General features: G+C 43.5%; 1 protein-coding gene and 1 long non-coding RNA gene across 2 annotated transcripts in view; both read left to right on the top strand.

Moving 5' to 3' along the window:
• Positions 1-1,529, top strand: part of LOC307218078 — a 29,616-nt gene extending 28,087 nt beyond the window's left edge. The window contains exon 4 of the long non-coding RNA XR_013839743.1: positions 938-1,529. This is a non-coding gene — a long non-coding RNA (uncharacterized lncRNA). The remainder of the gene's footprint in view (positions 1-937) is intronic.
• Positions 1,530-7,777: 6,248 nt separating this feature from the next.
• Positions 7,778-14,440, top strand: part of RAP1A (RAP1A, member of RAS oncogene family) — a 96,148-nt gene continuing 89,485 nt past the window's right edge. Inside the window, exon 1 of the mRNA XM_079980061.1 lies at positions 7,778-7,953. The gene's annotated coding sequence lies outside the window, so the exon portion shown is untranslated. The remainder of the gene's footprint in view (positions 7,954-14,440) is intronic.

Here is a 14,440-nt window from a genome sequence, read left to right as displayed (position 1 = left end):
ATTGTGCTGTTAACAGTTAACCACACATTTTTCTATTCTGATAAGGAGAAAAAAGTTATCTACTTAATTGCTTGCTCTCTGCTTTGGCATGGTTTGTTCCTCTGTTATCCAAGCCATCGCAAATGATCCTTACTCCAAAAAAAACTTTAATCCACAGTGCTGTTTACATTTGTATAATGTGGTCCTAAACAAAATTCTTGGTGTGAGGTCTGGAAGTGGCAAGGGCTAAGAGAAGCATATGTTGCTCTTTCTAAATATCCATATTCACAAAGACAGTTGGAGGAATTCTAAGGAAGTGTTTTAATACATGGTTAGGATGAATATCCTCTTCGGAATCCTACCTACTGCCGGCATAAATTCCACCAAGGGCTTAACAACAGGACTTACAAAGGTATTATAGGTTGCTGGCATCTAGGTGACCCATGTCTTATTGCTGATTTCATGTAAAGCACTACATTTTGCTGTGCCTGATGTGAATTCTTTAGAGAAGATGTACATCTACTATGCATCATCCTAACACCTTTCATAGGGACGCAGGTGGCGCTGTGGGTAAAAGCCTCAGTGCCTAGGGCTTGCCGATCGAAAGGTCGGCGGTTCGAATCCTTGCGGCGGGGTGCGCTCCCGCTGCTCGGTCCCAGCGCCTGCCAACCTAGCAGTTCGAAAGCACCTCTGGGTGCAAGTAGATAAATAGGGACCGCTTACCAGCGGGAAGGTAAACGGCGTTTCCGTGTGCGGCTCTGGCTCTGGCTCTGGCTCTGGCCAGAGCAGCGATGTCACGCTGGCCACATGACCCGGAAGTGTCTCCGGACAGCGCTGGCCCCCGGCCTCTTGAGTGAGATGGGCGCACCAACCCCAGAGTCTGGCAAGACTGGCCCTTACGGGCAGGGGTACCTTTACCTTTACCTTTAACACCTTTCATGTCCTTCTCTTTGTATAGATGGACACAATATTGGTGTCATCACTGAAGCAGGATTCATTTGCCAGCCCAGTCAGCTTCTGTATGTGGAATGCAGTGGGATGAGAAGTATGCAAACCACAGCCAGCAAAACGTCAACCCTGATTTCCCCTCAAAGACACAGGACTCACTTTTTAATTTTATTTTAGAGTGATTTTTAGCCAGAAGAGTTTTGGAAGTTGTGTGCAAATGTGTGAAAAACAAATACAACAGCCTTCCTTTTGTTTATTGAGGGCTAAAACATTGTTAGCACTAAGGCTACCATTCTAAGCACACATGGAGTAACTTTCATTGAATGTCATAAAGAACTGAACAATAAGTGACCTGTGTCACATGCTTAAATGAGTATGCTTAACCTGGCTTTTGTTTTGGAGAGGAAGGGGCTATGGGCCCCCAGTCTAGAACATGCTTCTCTTCTGGTTCAGCACTCTATAGAACCAGTTTTCTGTTGAAATTCACCCCTATCTGGCTGCAATTACACATGTATGAAAACTGCTCTGCATAAGTAGCAGAGTTTTCTTTTTAAACATCTAATTTGATGACGATTAATCAGTTGTTTTATTTGTATGCGGCCTTTCCATGCTATCAACTTACAACATAAAAAATTGCATAACCACGAACATAAAGAATGTAGTTATAAAAAATAAACAAAACATAAAAATGTGCACAACCAAACTGAACGTTTCCCACATAAATCATAAGATACAAAATATACAAAAAATTACATCAACAACAGCGCCCCCCCCCAGCAAAACCCCCTAAACAAGGATCCCAGCCCAAGATTCTGTTCAGCAGCTTCAGATTTTGTTGCTGGAGTCAGTCAGGGCCCCACCCTCCTAAGCCAGGTAGAAAAAGGTCTGCAAAGCATGAAGCAGGTCTTCCAGGACTCTCAGCCAAGATGGACTCTGGCTGTGTAATGATTAGATTATTTTATGTGAAACTTTATACTAAACGTATACTTCACACGACTTTTTAATGTGTGCATACTAAAAGTACTTCTTGTGTCAATTAAAATTATTTATTTATTAAAAAATAAATAAGTGTACATTGACAAATACTGTCTGCATCAAAAAAGTTGTCTGTATAATGCATAGAATCATAGAATCATAGAGTTGGAAGAGACCACAAGGGCCATCGAGTCCAACCCCCTGCCAAGCAGGAAACACCATCAGAGCACTCCTGACATATGGTTGTCAAGCCTCTGCTTAAAGACCTCCAAAGAAGGAGACTCCACCACACTCCTTGGCAGCAAATTCCACTGTCGAACAGCTCTTACTGTCAGGAAGTTCTTCCTAAGGTTTAGGTGGAATCTTTTTTCTTGTAGTTTGGATCCATTGCTCCGTGTCCTCTTCTCTGGAGCAGCAGAAAACAACCTTTCTCTCTCCTCTATGTGACATCCTTTTATATATTTGAACATGGCTATCATATCACCCCTTAACCTCCTCTTCTCCAGGCTAAACATGCCCAGCTCCCTTAGGCGTTCCTCATAAGGCATCGTCTCCAGGCCTTTGACCATTTTGGTTGCCCTCCTCTGGACACGTTCCAGTTTGTCAGTGTCCTTCTTGAACTGTGGTGCCCAGAACTGGACACAGTACTCCAGGTGAGGTCTGACCAGAGCAGAATACAGTGGCACTATTACTTCCCTTGATCTAGATGCTATACTCCTATTGATACAGCCCAGAATTGCATTGGCTTTTTTAGCTGCCGCGTCACAGTTGGCTCATGTCAAGTTTGTGGTCAACCAAGACTCCTAGATCCTTTTCACATGTACTGCTCTCAAGCCAGGTGTCACCCATCTTGTATTTGTGCCTCTCATTTTTTTTGCCCAAGTGCAATACTTTACATTTCTCCCTGTTAAAATTCATCTTGTTTGTTTTGGCCCAGTTCTCTAATCTGTCAAGGTCATTTTGAAGTGTGATCCTGTCCTCTGGGGTGTTAGCCACCCCTCCCAGTTTGGTGTCATCTGCAAATTTGATCAGGATGCCCTTGAGTCCATCATCCAAGTCGTTGATAAAGATGTTGAATAAGACCGGGCCCAAGACAGAACCCTGTGGCACCCCTCTAGTCACTCTTCTCCAGGATGAAGAGGAACCATTGATGAGCACCCTTTGGGTTCGGTCAGTCAGCCAGTTACAAATCCACTGAGTGGTAGCATAGTGTCAGACATTTCCAATGAGAAACACAAGTATCATGGCTAATAATCAAAGGTTATATTTCTCCATGCACACGGACCTGATCACATTTATCTGTCCGTTGCAATTATTATGTAAGCCTGCAGTTCAAATTCAGGATGCAGTTTGGAAGGCTGCCTGTTATGTATTGTGGAACTGACTTTGACAGTTTTGGTAGCTGGAACCCTTAGCAATAGGAACACACTTAATAATACTGCAAGTCGTGGAAGAAATGATGTTTAACTGACAAAAAATGATAATCAAACAGCCCTCAGTTTAAAACAAAGCTCAACATTTCACTGAAGCTTGCCTGTTCTAGAGGACCAAAGTAGACATAAATCTTTTTTAAACAAATTGCTGGCACACATGGGTGAGCCAGACCGTGGGGGGGGGGAAGGGGGGTCAGTGGTCACAATCAGAATAATCTCACACCTCCCAGCATAGGGTCTATTTGCAATTAGAGAAGAGATCCCATTGGCATCAATAGGATACTTTCTTCTAAGGCTGGGGAAAGGGTTAATGTTCCCACCCTACTCTGCCAGCCCCAATCTGGCTCTCCTCCCCACTGCAGGCTATTTGTTAAAGAAAAACAAATCCTGCAAGGACAAACCATGTGACAAACATCACACCAAGGCTTGTGGACACACTGTACCTTTAAAACACATTCTTTCCCTCAAAGAATTCTGGGCATTGTAGTTTGCTAAGGGGTGCTGGAAAATGTAACTCTGCAAGGGGTAAACTACAGTGCCCAGAATTCTTTGAGGGAAAGAATGCGCTTCAGATGTGCTTTAAAAGGTATAGCATGTACAGTCTTAGGATGACTCACAAATTTACAGTGGAGAAGAGGCCAGGAATCGCTGACTCCGGCTTGGGGAAAGGTAGGCTCATTCAGTTTCACACAAGCGTTTCAGCTCTGGTTCCCAGTCAGCTGTGATGCTCACAAGCAGTTGATCTATGCTCAGTCCTGCACATGGTATAAGAGATGCCTATTTTGGCTTTGCGTCGGGGTGAACCCAAGCCTTGGTACTGTGCGTTGTGACTTCTGCTACCCTGTAACATAGACAGCGAATGTTTGGCTTGTTACAGATTGGGCAAACCCTAAATGATTGTGTAAATAGTACAGAATACGGTACTTTCTCTCACTCTCTTAAAATCTCTTGCCAATTTCTTCTTCTTAATCTTTTTCCTCTCTCTATTTTTCCTGCTTTTCTTTTTCTCTCTTTCCCCCTATGATTTTATTGTATTTATAGTTTTGGACAAAAAAGACATTTTATCGGTAAGCTTTGCATTTCTCTTTATAAATCCTAATAAAATGTAGTCAGAAATAAATAAATAGTACAGAAGGAACATCTACATGGTGACCACATCACCCCTTTCTTGAATGCTGTCTTCTTTTTTAACTCTTTAAGCACACAGGAATATTTCCCCACCCCCCTAACCTAGCCTTCCTCCTGCTAATTTTACTGGCTGGTATGAAGCATTTAAAACTAGCAGCCCCCTCCCCTCTTTCATAAGGGCATGTGCATGTATTAAAAGTAAAGGAGGACTTCCGGGTTAGCGCCATTGGCGAATGGTGGAGTTCCTCTGATCGGAGGAACGGGCTCCGTGGAAACTGGGTCTTCCCGCCGCGGCGAAGGCGGGGACCCGCTAGAAATCCCAGGTGGAGGAAGCCTGGGAACGTGGGGTTCGGCAGAGCACCAGGAGCGCCTCCCCTACTTACGGGGAACCCCATTTTGGGGCTCCAGAGCGAAGTAGGGTGAGCAGCGCGGTGCTGCGAACTTATTGCTATTTTCACGGAGGGAAGCCGCATTGCCATCGTCGGAGAGTGCTGACTTTTTCCTGTTGACAATTGGACTCTAAACAAGTACCCGTAAGTAGAAACGGAAAATTGGATCAAGAAACATCCTAATTTGGCATCGAAGCGGGAAGGTTCAAAACAGGAAGTCCGCCTTCCGCTTTTTGTAAATAGACTGAAGCAAAAACCTTGTAAGCTAATAGCCTGGAAAATTGTTTTGTAAAGGTCAAAATTTCCTTCATTTATAACCACTAAAATCCCCAACTTGACTGTTTAAGTCTGCAGGAGAGGAAGTAAAGAAAAATAAGTTTCCACCGTCTCTAACCTGGGAACGGGGGTCAGAGACAGAAATTGATTGAGACGTCCATTGACTGTGAATGGAACATTTTGACAGATAGCTAAAAAAGAGAAACAAATTGATTCCAATGTTGCCTTTTGCATTCTAAAGAAACAAAATACTTGAAAGAAAGTAACTTTCTTTTGTTGGATATGTTTTAAAAAGACGGTTACAAATAGAAACTGTCTCCTCTAGAGGGAACTTGTCAAATTGTTGCCCTGCAGTATACTTGGGACTTCACAGCTGCGAGATTAAGATCGTGGAAGCAGACAGTGACCTTGAATAAAAATGTGCTTGGAAGAAGTTTTGGTGCTTGCTTTCTGCAAGACGAGTGCTTTGTTGGAGCAGCTGCACGAGAAGATGGATTTGATGAATGAGAAGTTGGATTTGATGACTGTTGTAGTCAGGGAATGTGAACAAATAGGGAATCCTGACGCAGAAATTATACAGAGACCAACTCAGGAAACTGGTTCGACTGTGCAAATGCAAGGGCAGATAATAATGGAAGAGGTTGCGATGGTACCTCAAGCAATACAAATGGAGAGATCTGAGGCCCTGCAGGAGCATAAGCCGTTGTTTTGGAAGACTGAATTTGGAATGGGCCGGTGGGAGTCTGGAGGTGAGGAGGCTCTTAAACTTGGAGGGACTTTGAAATATGTTGTTAAATATTTTTTGGACTATATTGATGACTGTGGGGAGTGGGACTGTGGGGAATGGGCTGGTTTGATGAGGGGAGATTGAGATAACTATGGGCTGAAATCCCCCAGAGACCTACTCCTCAATGAGTATAAACAAGAAGAAGATTTGCAGAAGGGGCATGGAAGAGATTTAAGAGCCTCGGACGTAAGACTACCAGGTTGATGGACTAAATGGAATGGACTGTAAGGACTGACATAACCCGAGACCAGGAAAAAGGGACGTTGGATGAAAATTGGAAAGTCTATAAAGAAAAATTTTTAATTTGGGGAATTAGTGTAAAATTAATGAATATTAGGGAAAATGTTGGAATGAAACTGTCTGGCTTTAGTAGAAATGATATAAGGAGTTATGTATAAATAAGCATTAAGTTTTAAGTTTCAAGGCGTTTTATGGCAAGATAAGGTTAAACAAAGTAACGCAAATTTTTAGCAGTAATGTTATAGAATAAGGTAAAATTGGATTATGAATAGGTGAGAATGTAAAGTTACAATATATTAAGATAAATTATTAAGATAAAAACAAAAATGGAAAGGATTTGCTGAAATTGTTAATTGAATTAGAATACAAAAAAGGGAGGTGTGAGGAGGTCAGGGAAACAAGTAAATGAAAGACAAGACATTGAAAGATTGAAATGTTTTTAATTGTTTTTATTTTTCTGTATTTTGTATTCTTTTTATTTTCTTTTTCTTTTGCATTTTTGTAATATTTTCAAAACTTTAATAAATATTTATATATATATATATAGAAGTAAAGGTAAAGTACCCCTGACCATTAGGTCCAATCGTGACCGATTCTGGGGTTGTGGCGCTCATCTCGCTCTATGGGCCGAGGGAGCCGGTGTTTGTCCGCAGACAGCTTCTGGGTCATGTGGCCAGCATGACTAAGCTGCTTCTGGCGAACCAGAGCAGTGCACGGAAACGCCGTTTACCTTCCCGACGGAGCGGTACCTATTTATCTATTTTGGTGCTTGCTTTCTGCAAGACGAGTGCTTTGTTGGAGCAGCTGCAACATTTATCTACTTGCACTTTGACATGCTTTCGAACTGCTGGTTGGCAGGAGCAGGGACCCTGTCACAGGAATTCGAACCGCCGACCTTCTGATCAGCAAGTTCTAGGCTCTGTGGTTTAACCCACAGCGCCACCCGCATCCCTTTTTGTGCATGTATTATATCTATATAAATAGATGTATTATATCTATATAAATGAGGCCCTAAGCTACTGAATATAATGGGGCCCTTTATATGTCCAGCTGTCCTTTGTCAACAACATATTGTGGCTTTTTTGTGTTGAATATATGCTATATGGTAATTTAAGGACCTAATAGGTATCTAAAACCATTTGCACGGAACAAAATATTTTAGCAAAGTAAATACAATATTTTAGCAAAGTAAATACAATTAAAAAGAAGTATATTAATAGTGAAATAATTATCAAGCTCCAACTTTAAAATGATTGGGGGCCCATTACTTACATCATAGGAGTCTACACAACACAAAACACTGTTGCTGTATGTAGGTTTTATTTGTTTTTTATCTTATATTTTGGAAAGGTACATCCAGCCCCCCCCCTTTTAAATTTGCTATAGCTTGTTTAACTTATACTGTACGTAAATCCGGCACTGAATCTCCTCTAGTCTTGGAGACTTCCTCACTCGCGCCCCTCCAAAACGAAAGTGGCGCAACGTTCGCGCGGGCGCTTCGACCCCTCCTGCCCGGCCGAGCGCGCTGCTCCGCCCTCCGCCGCTTTCGCTCCTCCTCCGCCGGCGCGGCGGCTCCTCCCCGAGCCCGAGGAGGGAAGCGAAGGGAGGGAAGGGGGGCGGAGCGGATGAGCTGCTGCCGCCGCCGCCGCCGCGCACTGGAGCTGCCGCGCCTCAAGCCCAGCAAGGCAGGCAGGCAGCGAGCGGAGAGCCGGAGGAAGGAAGGAAGGAAAGAAGGACGGAAGCGAGCGAGCGGGCGGCCGGCTTGGCTTGGCTCGCCCCGGCAGGCAGCGGCGACGGGGTGAGTAAGGTGCGCAGGAAGGGGCAGCCGGGGCGCCGCTGCTGCGGCCGCAGAGGCGGCGGCTCGCTCGGTCTCCCGGTCCCTCCCTCCCTCCCGGCCCAGTGCGGGGCCGGCTCGCCTCCCTCCCTCCCGCCGCCAGGCCGAGGGGCCCTGCTGCTTCCCCTTGGCTCAGGGCCCGGCAGGGAGGGGTCAGGGTGTGCTCCCTCCGGGTTAAGGAAAGCAGCCGCTTCACCCCCCCAGGAAGGTTGGAGGGGACGGGGAAGCGGGTGGCGAGGTCTTGCACCCGGCCAGGAAAAGGAGAGAAGCCTTGACAGCCAGGCTGGAGCCCGGCCAGAGAAGTGCCTGGCCGGAGTGCAGGCAGGGGACGTGTGTGTGCTTGGCGGGGCGAGGCGGGGCGGGGGGAGATTGCAGAGTGGGGGGGGGGGGTTCCTGACTCACCCAGGGTACCAAAGGGTGACAGGAGTCAGGACCCCAGATTGTATGTTGAGGGTGGGAGGGGGGGTGGTTTTGTGCGATTTTGACAGTACAGAGACACGTTTCTTCTTTGACACCCCCTCCCCTGCGCAGTTTTTTTAAGACTTGCCTCTGGAGGAATCCCCCCCCCTTTGTATGATTGGGTTGCTCTGCCCGTCGGTTAATGAAGGATAGCTGCTATTTAGGCGGGGGAGGGTGTCCCAACTGCATCCTGGAGGCAGGAGAACCCAGGCTGCTCCATCGAGAAAGGGGTGTGTTGTGCTAGGAGCTCCTATTATGGTTGATGTGGATGCATGTATGTGATGGGAGGGGGGGTGGCTTGCTTCCTCTACCAGGGCTAGTTGAATGGTGGGGTTTTTCTTTGTAGGGCGTACATAAACTGGAATCCTTCCTTCCTTCTAAGGCATCTCTGTTGGGAGTGGCTGCCAGGCAGGCAAATGTTCCTTACGCCTTCTGGTTACTATTTTGATGTCTTTGGCTGGACATGGTGGTCACTCCTTCTGTTCACAGAACCTCTTGTGGTGTATATCAACATTTTCTGGGGGAGGGGAGAGGCGATATAAGGGAGTTTAACCAATAGGATCTGAACTCTGGGACCTGCTCTTCACTTCCACCCCCAGTATAATAAGCGGAACATGCTTATTAACCTGTGTCTCCAAAACTAACATCTCGGTGACCCTCCCACAAGGTTGCTTTGGTGCACTCTGCATTGGGGAAAGGCAAATCATTGGCAGGCAATGCCTAGAATGGCACATTGTTAACTTGTGGCCGGTGTTGCTCCCCCTCCCCACCACACTCCACTTGGACTTAAGTTTCTTGCTTGTGCCAGTAATAGGGAAGTAAAATACAGGATTTCCCCACAGTTTCCCATGCAACAGGATATCAGGAAAAGAAATGGTGCCAGAGACACTGTACTTCTCTGTTTTGGGTTGTTGTGGTTGGTGGGAAGATCCCCGGCAGCTTGGCTTCTCTGTACTGCTTGCAGGGTTCATCCTGTTGCTGCCATTCTGCTGCTGAGTTCCTGAGGAGGTAGGTCTTGTCTTCTGCTGTGTTTTTGCTGAGGGTCCCAGTTTGGGTCAAAATACATCCCTTGACTTTATGACAATGCTTTTGGCTGCTTCCAGATTAATGTTCTTTTTTAAAAAAAGTGTCAGTCTTCTTTTTCGCTAGCAGTAGCCGTTCTCTCTCTGCTTCTCTCTCTCTCTCTCTCTCTCTCTCACACACACACACACCTCCCCTCTGTCCCAGCGATTTTTGATTTTTAAAATGAAACTTGGTTTCAGGTTTGTGCTGGGAACACTACAAAGTGCAAAGCATAGCTTCGGAAATTAAAAAGTGGCCAAGCACTGGCAGGAAAGTCTTTTTGATGGACGGGTAATTCAAAATGGCGCAGGGAGGGACTTGTGATGCCTCGTGTTGTTGCCACTGGCACCATCCAAAAGGTATCATCAGAGCATGCCTGGCCTCTTTCCGCATAGTGAGAGTAGTAAGTGGGGTCATTAGAAATAATTTGGAATAGGAATTTCTGTTTTCCAGGAACTTGGGCTGCTGGTTAATAGTGTTTCTTTCCACAATGCTTCCTAAGGTGACTTTGTCTGCCCAGTTTAGTCATGGCACCACAGTCTTAGGATTGTAGATGCAGTGCCTGGAACGCCATCTCACCTTAGCATCCTGGTGTGGAGTAGAACCATTGTGAGGACAGAGTGTATTTTGTTGTTTTTGAAAGCTGACTAAGTTAAGTGTGTGTTTTCTCTCTTTTTATCCCTTCATAGCACTGACATAAAGATTAGTGGGGAACTTGAGGCAACTTTGCATGCTGCTCTGACCCGCGTATTAAAGTTTTGAGTTGCCAGTGGCTTCTGTAGTTGGCAGTACTACTGAATTATCAAACTTGGCAGTGTTGCAACAGACTGGTCTTATGCTGTCCCCCCCCCCCCCCCGGGTGACATCAGTGAGCAAGGTTTCTTTTGGGGGGCGGATGAGCCTCTCCTGTCATTAATGCAGTTGCCTGTCTGTAGTACTTCCTATTTTGAAAGAGTATATTGTGTTTCCTTTTGGGATATATTGTTACTATTTGCAAAATGTCACGGGTGGGGTGTGAGGAAGTGAGAGTGGTCATGTTGTCTCCTTTTGGTGCCAGTCTTCTATTTCAATGTAGTGTGGAGTGAGCAATTTTGTTCTATATACATCACTTCCTTCCTGAATGGTAGGCTCATGCCATCCAAGCCTGCGTGCATTTAAGAGTCCTTGGTGGTGGTTGATATCTGACTTGTGTGAATTTTAAAAGGACTTTAAGTTATTATAGATAACTTTGGCATGTAGATTACTTGGCATATTGTGTTTCAATTTCTGAATATCTAACAATCCTACATACATTGTGCAATGTCTGTGTTATATTATGTGACTGCAAAACTTTCAAAACAGTTGACTTACTACATTAGTAATCCCTGAGGTATTATTCATGTACCATTAGATGTTAGCTTGCTTGCTAGAAAGAGTGTGGAAAATTTCCAGATGCAGTTGAGATGTCTATAATCAGAGCTGTGGTATCAATGAGAAACTGGTATGAAATAAGTGGAGTCTTCTGTATGTGTTTTCAAAAAAACCTATATAAGCAGTAGCTCATCTTGATAGAATTACTGTGGCATTGTTTCAAACTGAAATGAAAATACTCCTGTACCTCAAATCTGAGATATTTTTAACACTCATGTTGCCAGCTTGGTGGGGAAATTGAAGCTGACATGAAATTTACTATCATATTCCATTTGCCATTTGGTATAACTATAGCAGCAATTAGCTATATCTGTATGTCGGGCTTTGTAACTGAATACACTGTGTCTCTGATTTAATTATTTTTAAAAGGGTTTAATACAACTGATATGACATTGATTTTGGCCCCATCATTCATCCTGTGGCCCCCCTCAAAAGGACACTTCTCAGAATGGGGGGGGGGGAGTGGCCTGACTAATACTTCTTATAGATTATCATATAGATTGTAACTCCTCCATGCAAGCATAGAAGCATTTTAAATATAATTCTCAGAAATGTGTTTGATCTCAGCTGTTACAACCTATTTTTTAAGGACATGAAACATCTAAGTTATATTCCTCTGGGAGCCTCTCCAGTGCAGATGCCATTGAAATGAATGATGGTAGTATGAAAACACAGATTTCTTGTGTAGTTATTTTAATGGGATTTGTGCAAGAAAGGTGCTGAGTGGATTGTTTTTAATCTTTGTTAAATAAGTTTTTAATCTTTGCAGGAGTGGATTTTGGAGACTATCCTATTATGATTTTTCTGACATTGTTATGATCATGTTTTAGTTATTTCGACAAGGCCATTCTTTGCATCCTATTACAATGGAAAAGTTGAGTGTTCCCCCTCTCTATATATTCACAAGAGCAAATGAATAAAATGCAACTGTTTTCATTTGGCATTTGCAAAGAAGTGCATTTAATTGCAGTATAAATCGGCAGGAGAAAAAAGTATAGCTTTTAAGGTGGAGCTGAGCTAAAAACAGGAAGTCCTGTGTTCTTCTGTTTCTATAAATATATTTTCATGCACAGTATTTTCATCAAAACAACACTTCAGAGAAACTGCTATTGTTTCAAAAGGCCACAAGACTTAAATATTCAGGCCAGATTATGAGTTATTCTCTTTTAATATCTATATTGTATTTTATGAATGTTTGGCTCTCCTCACCTCTCCCCCGGTCTCTTTAACCTTGATCGATACCATCAAGGAAACAATATTAGGTCCTTGAAGGGCAATTAAATGCAGGGCTCAAATTAGGGGCAAAATAATTGTACATTTTGGCTAGAGTTTCAGCAGGTTTGATTGGACCTTTAGCTTGTCAAATCTATGCATGCCTAACATGGAACTAAGCACTGTTGACATTAGGACTAAGGGCAGCTCTGCGCATTATGTGTGTATCCATGTTAATACAACTTCCTGTGTCTGCTGCTAGAAACACCATGCAGTGCTAGTGATTCTTGGAACTCCCCCTTATTCCCAAGTAAATATGTGCAAGATTACAGTAATATCATTCTCCTATGCATACTGACTCAGAAGTAAGTTCCACATGGTTCAGTTGAACTTATTCCATTGTAAGTGTCCTTTACAACCTCAGTTTCAGCAGTAACTGTTGGAGCTGAGTTTTAGTGCAGAGCATTTACAGTTTTGTGTGCTAATACTTTTCTTTGAAGCAGTTGCATAAAGACTATCAGAACAGTTCACAGTTGAAGCCACACACAGAGCAAGTGTGTGCTCTGATGTTCCAAATGCTATAGATTTCATGCTCCCTCCCACACTCAGGAGGGCATTGTTGGCATAAAGTAGAATTGAGCTTGGCAGTTATAGTGTACGAACAACAACAACAACCAAATCTTTGTTTAACTGAGCCTTTATAAATGTGTGCTGGTACAGAATTGCTTATTTCTAAACAACTTGATTGGTTTTGCACTGTAGAAGCGGTGGTTGAGTTGCAATTGGGCCTCAACTTGTGGCTTTCTTTACCAGCCTTATAAATGTTTACTTGCAGCAGAATACCCACAGTGAAGTGTGAGCTTCATGTGTGTGAGAGTGATGATGTAAGGAAACACTGTGAAGGCTTGCAGCAAAATGGTGGAGCACCTACCTTGTATAACATAACATTTCGTTGCATGTAAAACTTAAAAAGATCATGGTACACTAGTCCCTTTCATTCAGCGGGAGAGATGCTTAAGCATGTAGCAGATTTCCAGAACAGAATGTAAAAAATGAGGAATATTTTAGAGTTCTGGTGTAAATTCTTTAGAATGTCGTAAAGCTGTGAAATAGGGGGCTCGCTTATGAAACTGCAGTGTTTTGTCATGGCATGCACTCTCTTAAAGTAAAGAACCATTAGCAACCCTTCTCAGAAGACCATGGATATATAATATCACAGTATTCTTTAATTTTTTGCTCTTGTGAATTTGCTTCTCAGCAGTACTCTGGGTGGCTCCATGTGATTGCTGTGTGTACCCTGGTGTTTGACACAGTTATTTAAAAGTGAATATATATAGAGAAAGAGAGAGAGAGATAGTCTGTGTCTTTATATATGTATGCACATGTTCCTGGGGAAGCTGATATCTGATTGGCCCTAGGGCTCCCCAACATGTGTCTGCTGCCATTTACATATACAGGGCTTGTCACCCACCTTTTGTACACTGCTTCAGGAAACAGCAGTGTAGCCTAACACCAGTGAATCTGCAGTGATTATATCTGCCCTTCCTAAGGATTAGAGTTGGTTATCTTTTTAGAGTGTGATTGTGATAGCCAACTTGATTCAGTCACGGAAGAAGAGAGAGAAGTTGCTCTTTAATCTTCTTTCAATACCAGGTTATCTCTTGTAACTATTGACTTTGCTCTGAATTCAGAGGTCTTAGGATTCCTCTGAAAGGCCAAATACCTAAATCCTCATAGAATAAGTAACCATTGGGAATTTGGGGAAATGTATAATGGTTTTCAATCTGTTCATTCACATACCCATGTAACAGTTGAATTGCAGGCTCTTGAGGGTTCGTAGGGTACCGGTTAAGGTTTTCATGCCCAGCATTTGTTGGGAGTGAATAAAGTAAAATGTTTCCTTTCCATTAAATAAGTGATAGGAAGGAAATAAAGCACAGTTCTGGTGAGCCTTGTAGTTTCCAGTAGTTGACTACTTCTAAAATTACCAGATGTACATATGCAGCCAAAGCTCCTGGATTTTAGAAATCCCCATGGATTGCAAAATAAACCAGGACTGAATCTGCCCAGCTTCCTTGTTTGGAAATGGAACATAATACGAAATTGCATACAGGAATACTCCTTTTTTTCTGGCTATACCTTAGCAACTGAGCACTATTTGTGTTTACTGCTGAAGTATCAGAACTGTGGCAATGCAGTCTTAATCCTAGCATTAATAACTGAGGTGAGTTCCTTTCCTGTATGTTCCTTTCCTGCTTTCAGAAGGGGGGGGGGGGAGTCTTCTTGCATAACATTCTCATGAGAAAAA

Source organism: Podarcis cretensis (assembly GCF_951804945.1).
Source record: "Podarcis cretensis genome assembly, chromosome: 6".
Taxonomy (NCBI): Eukaryota; Metazoa; Chordata; class Lepidosauria; order Squamata; family Lacertidae; genus Podarcis; species Podarcis cretensis.
The sequence above is the reverse complement of the archived record's forward strand: the minus strand, read 5'-3'. Positions and strand labels throughout refer to the sequence as shown.